Here is a 9772-nt window from a genome sequence, read left to right as displayed (position 1 = left end):
AATTCTGATTAAGGGGGGAAAGAGGTTAAATTTTAATTAAGAGAGCAATTTTGACACTGGAGAATACTTCCTTTTGGTGCTTGAACAGACTCTGTCTGGAAGGGCCCATAAAGTCTGTCAGGGGCCGGCCAGAGCGTAGGCCATAAACTGTGCCATTACAAGTGCACAGGGGTCGACACTAAAACTACTTGCTGTATGAGCATGAAGTGAGAACATCGTCCACGACGACATATTTGTATACTGATTTGAGTATCTGATATACATTCAATGAAAAAAGTCGCTGAACTACGGCCTGGGGTTATCACATCTATACCTACATGCATAATGTCGAGTGTATGAGCCTTGGTCAGTGTATTTTATATATGCATGTGACGTATACTTGCGAGCAAAAACTTCCATGCCTATGCTTAATTATGGGATGATTGAACTTGTCTGTGCATTCTATGATTAGATGTAACACATACTAGCAACCGCAACTATATATGCCTATATGTTTATCACTGGAAACTATCCCTCTGATATGTGAATTCCAATATATATATGTACAGCATACCTGGGAGAAAGCTGTGCGTTCACCACTGGTGAACTTATTGATAGATCGTAAGCCCCTTTGATTGTCACAAAGGCTTCCGAAAGTTGTGGGAAAGTCTAGTCTATGCCAAAATGCGTCTGTTCGCACTACATAGTGTTAGCAAATTTAATCCCCTATACTACTGATAAGATAGTCCCTAAATACACACAAAGATCGCTAAGTGAATCAAAATGAATAAGTTTACTTTGATTTCTCCTGTGCCCAGTCACATTGTCTTTGCAAAACTCTTCTCTTTTTCCGAAGGCCCAATAGGCTTCTCATACTATGTCAGGCGCGAAAATATTACGTAGTATACCTATTGTGCGTACATAATATGAATACTAGAATTTGTATAAAATTTGCTGTACTCGTTAAATTTATGGGACAAAGTGTTTGTTTTAGAGTATATTCATTACTTATAGTCCTAAAAAGAACATGGAACATGGTTAAATGCTTTCTTTTATGTTTGTAACCACTTTTGTCCCTCAACTCTTTCCCCACTTAATTATTTATTTGAAACAAGCTCTCTTCAAGGCAATAAGAAGAACTAAATCTATGAAACTCATTTATTTATCTCAACACATTTGGAAGAATAATACCTCAAAATATCCCACTCCTTCATAAGTATGAAAAACAAGTTATAACGAAATATCGATATAATCAGCAGTTCTATTTTTTTCACATTCAGTTATAATATTACAAGCAATTGCGTTTCAAGAATTTATTAAAATATACATTGAAGGATAATAAGCTAACAGAGCTGTATTTTCAGATCATTACATAACATTTTGGTCGACTCATTAATAAGGCGAAATGTAGAGTAAGCATTTCACTTGGTCGCTTTATCGATTTTTCGCTGAAATACTTTACATTCAGAAAAAAATCTTTTATTCTCTGATTTGAAATGACATGGAATTAGTCCAGAAAAACGTTTCGTGAATACGTATTGTCTAATGTGATATGCAATTTTAAACCTTTGTACTTTTGAATTCAATAATACTGAAGCAACTTTGTAGATGTCAGCAAGATTTATTTTGTATAAAAAGAATTATTTGCAAATTATGTATTAAATAGATTTTATATAAAACGAAGGGTTGGACAACTTATTTTCATGTGGAACATAATTTGTAGTAGGTTATTTAATGAAGTCAGTGGATAGTCATTATATACTCTGACTTATTTCATGGTAGAACCCCTAAAACTCTAGCCAAAGTCTACGACCTATGGAGTCAGTCTATTTAGGAACAAGATGCGCAAGTGATTTGGTTAATGGTAAATAGAAAATTCATTGTCTATTTATTCTCTTTTTTCTCGCTTTTTAAATCTAACAGTTATAATTGTGGATTGTATGTATGTTAGGTTATGCTATACACAATTTAAACAAGAGCTGATACCACAGGAGACTGGACTTAGAAATTATGTATCTGTGAGCTCGAACCCACCGGATCTTGATCATGTATGAAGTCTTAAGAAGTTCTACAATAGACGTGAACAGATGCCCCGTTCCGAATGATATTCATCAGTTCCTCAGTTTATCTCAGTGTGTCTTGAAACTGTTGACTTGAAATACATTTTTAGGCAGAAAATTGAAATCAACCTATGGAAATACTTATTCCATTTATCATCTTTATATTATGAGAAATGGCTTAAAACTTTCAATACTCCAGTTTATTTTTCGGTGAAGCAAAATTTTTTCGTGTTCACAAGAAAAATATGTTTTATCTGTTGATCTGATGAGGGAAATCTTTTGCTAAATTAGTCATAACAATTTTTGGATTCATGTTTAAATAAATTAAGGTGACTAGAAAAGTCATTAGATGGATCGATCGAGAATTAAACATTTTCATTTAGCTATAACGTAGTTATTCAGCGATTGAATCTTGGGAAAAATTATCAAATCTAAAATGATCACATCAAAACAAAAACAATTTCAAATGTTATCTTAATGTTATATGGTTGAGATCATGAGTCAATTGAAGCTAGACCACCATGGAAAACCTGGAAGCACCGGACAGCCGTTTCGTCTTATTGTGGGACTCCTCAGCAGTGCGCATCCACGATCCAGCCTCACAGGATTCAAACCCAGGACCTACCAGTCTCGCGCTATCTTAATGCTTAGTGTACAGAGCTAAAACCACTGCTGACATCAACATTTTTTGAAAGTTGATCAATTGTCTTGTATTGCATTTGAAAATAGCGGTATACATGTAGATATATACGTAAAAAATTACAATCTAACATATTCACAGGTCAGCTATATCTTATATTTAATCGCAAATATTAAATAATTATGTCGTACGAAATATATGACCTGTTTATATAATTAAATATACTTGAATAAAAGTACTCTTGGAATAATTATTTTTCCTTCATCGTAGTTAAAAATACCGTTGTATAGAAAAAAGGCGACTATTTGAATCATTCACTCCCTTCATTGGTTTTTCGCACTTATATTTTGATAAACACTTTAATGTACTTTTAAATTATTTTAATTATGTTAACTAAGTGTGGGTATTTTTTGGATTATAGATTTCATTGTAAATTTAGTTAAGTGGTTTGATTGAGTAACTGAAGCGACAAAAAACACCGAACATACATACATTTGTTGGAGTGATAATACTTCAAAATGTAGAACTATTGAAAATAAAAAAAAATTGGGTTATGGTGATAGAACTCGAAAGAATTGAGTCTTATGACGAAACCTTAATTTGATTGGTTTGTAAGTGAAGTGGAAGATCCGTATCCCAAAACCAACCACTTTGCGAATGAATTCCAACCATTTTTATATTTATGTTAGTGATTTTTGTTATATTTCATTTGAAAAGAACAACTAACAATATACTGAATAATAATTCTGTCCTTAATATTTATTCTTTTAAAATAGTGAACCATTAATTTGGATTTTCTGCATAATCATCACTTAGCAATAGGCTATGGAATCCGCAGTCCACAAATTCACATGTAATTCGTTCTCTTTTTCTTGACTATAATAAATAAACACAAGATATCTTCAAATTCACTTAGTATTACTTGTTTGAATCTTCCCATTGATGTTTAGGACTACAACTGGTCAGTCTCTTATTGGCATATGTGTATACTGTGATATGTATGAAACATGGTTAATGTTAGAAAGATAAGTTGTAAACGAATTATTTAATATCATGTCACACCTATAAAACATGATATAATTAAATTATATCAAACCATTAACTAGTCATAGAACATATTTCTGAGTTCGTTTAAAGGGTGGAAGAAGAAAGATTCGAAATTTGGTTTCCTCTCCTCGTTGAAAATCTAATTGTCAATAGAACCGCAAAATGATGATAATGTTTACACATTGATTCTTTCTCCCCGTTTGGTATATTTATGATTAAAATAAATAATTGGATTTATTTCGTTGAAGAATTTTTATTTCTCACAGACTATTTCATGAACTGATAGTTATATTATTATATACTGTGAAAATAAATGAAACGTTTTCCTAACAATTTAACAATGTTAGTGACTAATCTGTTAAAACTTATATGACAATTTATACTGAATCAATTTGTAAACCACAAGTATTGTAGTAAATGAGAACACAAGTGGAGACAATCAAATGTATTTGAATACAAAATTACACAACATATAAGTGAAATTTGAGAACCACACAGTAAATACTTCACTTGAGAAATATCAGTCAATCGTCTCAGACTTCATTCTTACTTCGTTTTCACACCAGTCATTCTCTGTTTTCGTTCTTTTTTCTTCGATTTTCTTAACCTTCTGCCTTCAAGCATTTCACTTTCGATTGGTGCTACATACTACTCATATCTGTCGACATCAGTAGCATACATCATAGTATCGACTATACCAGATATTAGTTAGAATTCCAAATATTAGTTTCTTTATCCTGAAGGTAACTTTTTAAAGTACTAAACTCACTGAATGTATGAAAGGTTCGAAATAAAACAAATGTATAATTGCAAAAACAATATTTCAGTTAATTTAAACATTAAAATGTGACTATGAGAAGTTAAATTAAAATCGAATTGGGTAATTTCAAACAATGGATTAGGTAATGATTAATCTGTCATACTATGTCATTTCATCTACTACTAATAGTTGTTTGTCAGTAAAAAGCATAGTTCATACGGTAACTGAGAGATGATTATGTTTGAATTTCTACGCTATTTAATTCTCGGTTAATATAAAGTGAACATTTCTTAGTTGAATCTCTTAAATAAAACGAATTTCATTCAGATCTCAATGGTTTTATGTATATAATCTTAAATTATTGCCATAAAATTGACCCGAAAAATACAGGAAATACAGTAAGAACTCTAAGAGAACTAAATGAGTCTGTTTTATGGTCCGGTTCCAACAATTTTAACTGTCGTTTTAATTATCATTGCTGCTATAATTATGAAAAATAATTGTTAATTGCAGTATTTAGAATGAAGCTGTTCTGCATCCTTAATTTTAGTATGTACATGGTATTCATCATGTATCCATCTCAGTGAGGGTACTCTTATGATCAGGAAGCACTGAAAGTCAGTTTTTTCTGGAGTGAGACTCTTCATTCATTATTTACCTTGCGATGATTTTTGAATTCTAGTGAGAAGTTATGATTAATACAACTCTGACATATTAGCGGTAAAATAGCTATCATCAATCACAATAAATAGTCGTCGACTTAAATTGCTATTTGATGGAATTCTCAAGTGTGTACCATTGGATTTCAACTTAATGGTTGTACTGGTTAGGCACTCTCCCTAAAAGATCTAAAGGTACTGGGTTTGGTTCTTGGATGGTTAGTGGATTGACACTCATCAGGGGTCCCATACTAGGAAAAAACATCTGTTCACTCCTCCCTAGCTTTTCATTGGTAATCCGAGATCAATCTGAAATGGGTGTCACCTACAGACTATATCAGTTGTTTAAATGTCACCAGTTGTTGTAACATTAGTAAAATAATCTTACTCTTGCTAATTCGTTTTGATGATTTGGTGACTTGGCGAACCTAATCATCCTTTTACTTATTTTCGATTTATTTTGGCAAAAAATATTCAAAATATTTATATTTTAATGTCAGTTTTTAACCTGTAGACATAGTCAAATATCCACTTAAAAATTGCCAGTGAACTTCATGTGCTTATTGACATATTCACATACAGAAAGCGAAACTCTATATCATAAATTTTTCGCAATAAATTATCCCGTATTACAAGGGAAATTGCGGTTACCTACATGTATATTAATAATTTCTATTAGGTAAGATGGTTATTAAGTTTATTTTACCATGAACATCTGTATTAGTATTAGCAAATGGCGGAGTATTTCAATCATATCTTCGGTTATTATAAGCTTATTAGCGAATGATTTACGAGATAGTGATATTACACGGATAATTATTATCAAATCTTTTTCGGTTGATTATAGGTAATAAACCAGTTTTGACATGGTTTTCATCACAGACTAACTCCTAATAGTGATTCACCGAAAATCAAGGAGCAGCAGTCTAAGACTTCTCAACAGCTCTCAATCATTGCTCATCTACATTATCTGAAGATAGTAGGTAACTGGAAGGACGAGCAAGCTCATTTAAACTATGCCTTAAAATGTTTTGCCCATCTGTCTACTCTTCTGAATTGAGAATGAATGATGGCCCCTTCATTTTACGGGACAGCCCCACTAACCACTACCTTTTCAATACCTATTTCTCCGACAAGTATGAATAGTTGTCCACTGCAACATATCGGTGCTATCTTTCCCACCTACCCTGCTTTCGTTACGTACTACTATTCATTATCATAGAGTAAACTGTATGTTGGTCCACGTTTGAGTTAATGTCGTTCTTCATCGCCCCCTGAGTCTTTCTGAATTCGTTTTCGAGCATTTATCGGTTTGGTAGATACCCCTGAAATCTACTGATCTTACCCAACCATTGATTAAAATTGTTGGTAGATCTCACTGTTTTATTTACAGCTTTTAAGGTAATAATAACGAAGTTCTTCAGAATGACTTGTTTCTCTACAATCAACTAAGTACTTTATTAGTTGCGTCGCTGATCCATTTTCATCTTCGGGTCAACATATACAGTGTTTTCATGTTGTGACTCTCTTACGTTAAGTAAAACTCATTGAAATTAATATTCTCGTTAGGATTGAGCTCAAACATGTGTTCTAGAACAAATGGAAGTCTTCCTTTGTGCATAATTTCAACAAACAGTTACCGTTATCTGCTTGTTAGACTGAGGAGTCATAAAAATCACTGAATTCTTTTTCAGTTTGATCCACCCTGAATTTTCGGGTTCTGAAATCACCTATCGCGACAACTATGTCTGAGCATCTGGTTTTCTGAAGGACGTAGCAAAGTCTCTTGTAAAGCTCATTCTTTACTCCTTCTGAGCTGAAACTAGTGGAGGTATAAGGAGAATCGACAAACATTCGACGACGTATACCATTAAGACGAGAAGCGCATAACCTGAAAATTGGCAGGAATCCAGTCAAAAGGCACTTGTTTTTGCTATCATACGTAATGAAATAACTACACCGGCAAAATCATGAGAAATCGCCGTCTTCTTTCTAGATATACGAGGGGTAAATAACGTTGGTTCTCGGTACTGACTAGATGTGATTAAGTGAATAATCACATTACGATCTAATCTGTAAGTTTCGGGAACATTAAACGTCGAAAACACAAAACTCTAGGGTTTTAACTAGTGACGCCTATTGTCCGATTTGACATAAAATTCGGGAATTGAAGACTTCGAAATGTATTTTTAAGTGCGGTTTCTAAAGATTAGTAATAACGCTTGATGGATTCGAGTCTTTAGCAGTGGTGGTAGATGTGGAGGAAGACAAAAACGAAAGTGGAAATGTGAGAAATATTTTTTATGAAGATGCTGTTAGAGGTATGAGGGAGATTGTCACTTCTCAGTTGTCCATATTGTGAAAAGATACTTCATGTTAAGGTAGCTGGAAGGGTAACTGGGTCAGGAGTGGTCTGAAGAACTTAAGACTGTGATCGATGTGGCCAGGTGACGAATATTCGTACACTGTCAAATATGGCCTTTTTTGAATTGTATTAGATGAGTTAATCCGGTACTTTCAAGGACTTACTGATAGTAACAAAAATCCTTGAGGAAAATGTAGTGCGTCTATTTTTAGGATTGACCTCTTCTAACCACTTCCTTCTGTTACAGTACAGCGAGATCACTACAGATGCTGGTCGCCCAATGGAAACACCTAACTACCATCACACCTCTACTAAGTCAACAGTAAGACTTCGCCTTTTTATTTTCCAACCAACATTCCCGGGATAGTAGGGCCTAAAAAACTAATTTTTCTGCCAATGTTATCTCTATTGGGTCATTGTAATGTCGAATCTTGACCATTACGGCAAGGCGACAGATCATAATCGTTCATGGTGGCCTTTATACATTCTCTGTTTCCACACTTTTTCACACACAGATTTTTACTCTACCTTGTTGAACCATATTCACAGTGTTTTCATTATCGCTATCGTTGATATTTTGTTATTTCAGCGTCTTGATCATTCATTCTATTATTTTAATCTCGTTGTTCTAGCAATGTATGACTACTCAGGCCAATGAATATCTGTGCCAGGCTCCACGGTATTAATGACTGACTGACTGAGAGCTAGAATTCTAATGATAATTCATGACTTTAAATGTCTAAATGTGCTTGAAGCGGAACCGGTGTCTTCTGTGATATTAGATTACCGGTACACCACACTACTAACTAGATGGCTTTTAAACAGATTGATTAGACTCGAAGGTATGAAGGTAACTATCAAATTGCAAGATATTAGATCTCTGGCGATGTAATGATTAGGCACATCTGAGAATTTGCAAGCTAAGATGAGATTGCTGTCTATTTCTTATAAGATACCATTGTTCATTGCTGATGGTCAAATCCTGATTTGATTATTAGCCACCTTACATCACTTTTTAATTAATTTGTAGATCTATTCATTATCCCATCACTATTCAAGCAAAATACACGGCAAGTGAATCAGCTACAGATTAGTGCTTTTTTATGACGGAATATGGGGACATCTATCAATGGGTTGGGTCTGAGATTGAATTATTCATTGCCTTCCTCAGAAGGTCTGTAGGAAGTGGGCCAATCACTCATAATGGTTAGATGGAGATCGCGCTAAATCTAATAGAAAAGGTAAAAAAACTAATTATTGTATTTTGTAGTTTTCATCCTCAGAAGCTTCTCAACCAAACCACCCAACCCAGAGCCCAAAACTCCAATATTTCTGCCTTACAATTTAATGTGGGGTCGAGAGGATTCATGTGTAAGAAACTTATAACCGTGCTGCAAATAGCTACCCGCTTCTCTCTGGTTGCTAAGATTTCTTCAGTAACGTCAATTTTCAGTCGATCTCTGAATTACTTGAGGATGATTCATATGTCTGAGCTCAAAAAACAGCAATGCTTTAAATCCAGTCTGTCATTTAGAAGTTCTCTGTTTTTTCTCGCGATCAAACCAGACATTAAATTTTGAAGGGGTTTCAATGGACTTTAAAAGTATATCGATTTGATAGAACAGTAATTAGCTTTGAAAGATATTTTAAAAACCATTAAGTATACCATAGTTCTGTGTATTTCTTCTTATTACATTTAAGTGATTGCAAATAACTGATATTATTTCAGTTGATAGGTATTATATATTTTGTGACGTACCCTGTAACTATTGATTTGTTGATAAGTATGAATTTTAAACCAAGAAAAAGCTAGTGTGTTTTAACGTACCTTATCTATGATCAATGATCAATTTCTACAAAATCTTGATATCACTGAGTATTTCCTCATCAGATCTACGAATTTAATGTCATTTGAATAGTCTAGAAATTGTAGTTAAAAAAATAAAATAAGTCTTTATAAATAATTGGAATGTGTTAGTATCAGAATAGCAAGAAGCTCGGTAATTTTACATAATTTATGAATTGATGATAGATGAAGTTTTTAGCTGAAACGAAGGATTTTTGTAGTGTTGACTTATATGTGTTGAATAGTTTTTTCAGTCAAAATCTTATAAATGGATTAGTCAGAGCAGGACAAGTCTATCACTTTGTGATTGGGTCTATTGTTAGGGTTGCGAAGATAAATGTAATAGTACCATAGTAGACCATGATTCATAGTTATTTAGGAGTCTAAACACTTTAAGTTCCATCACTTTTTAACCG

The sequence above is a fragment of the Schistosoma mansoni genome (assembly GCF_000237925.1).
Source record: "Schistosoma mansoni, WGS project CABG00000000 data, supercontig 0111, strain Puerto Rico, whole genome shotgun sequence".
Taxonomy (NCBI): domain Eukaryota; kingdom Metazoa; phylum Platyhelminthes; class Trematoda; order Strigeidida; family Schistosomatidae; genus Schistosoma; species Schistosoma mansoni.
This window is presented reverse-complemented; position numbering follows the sequence as displayed.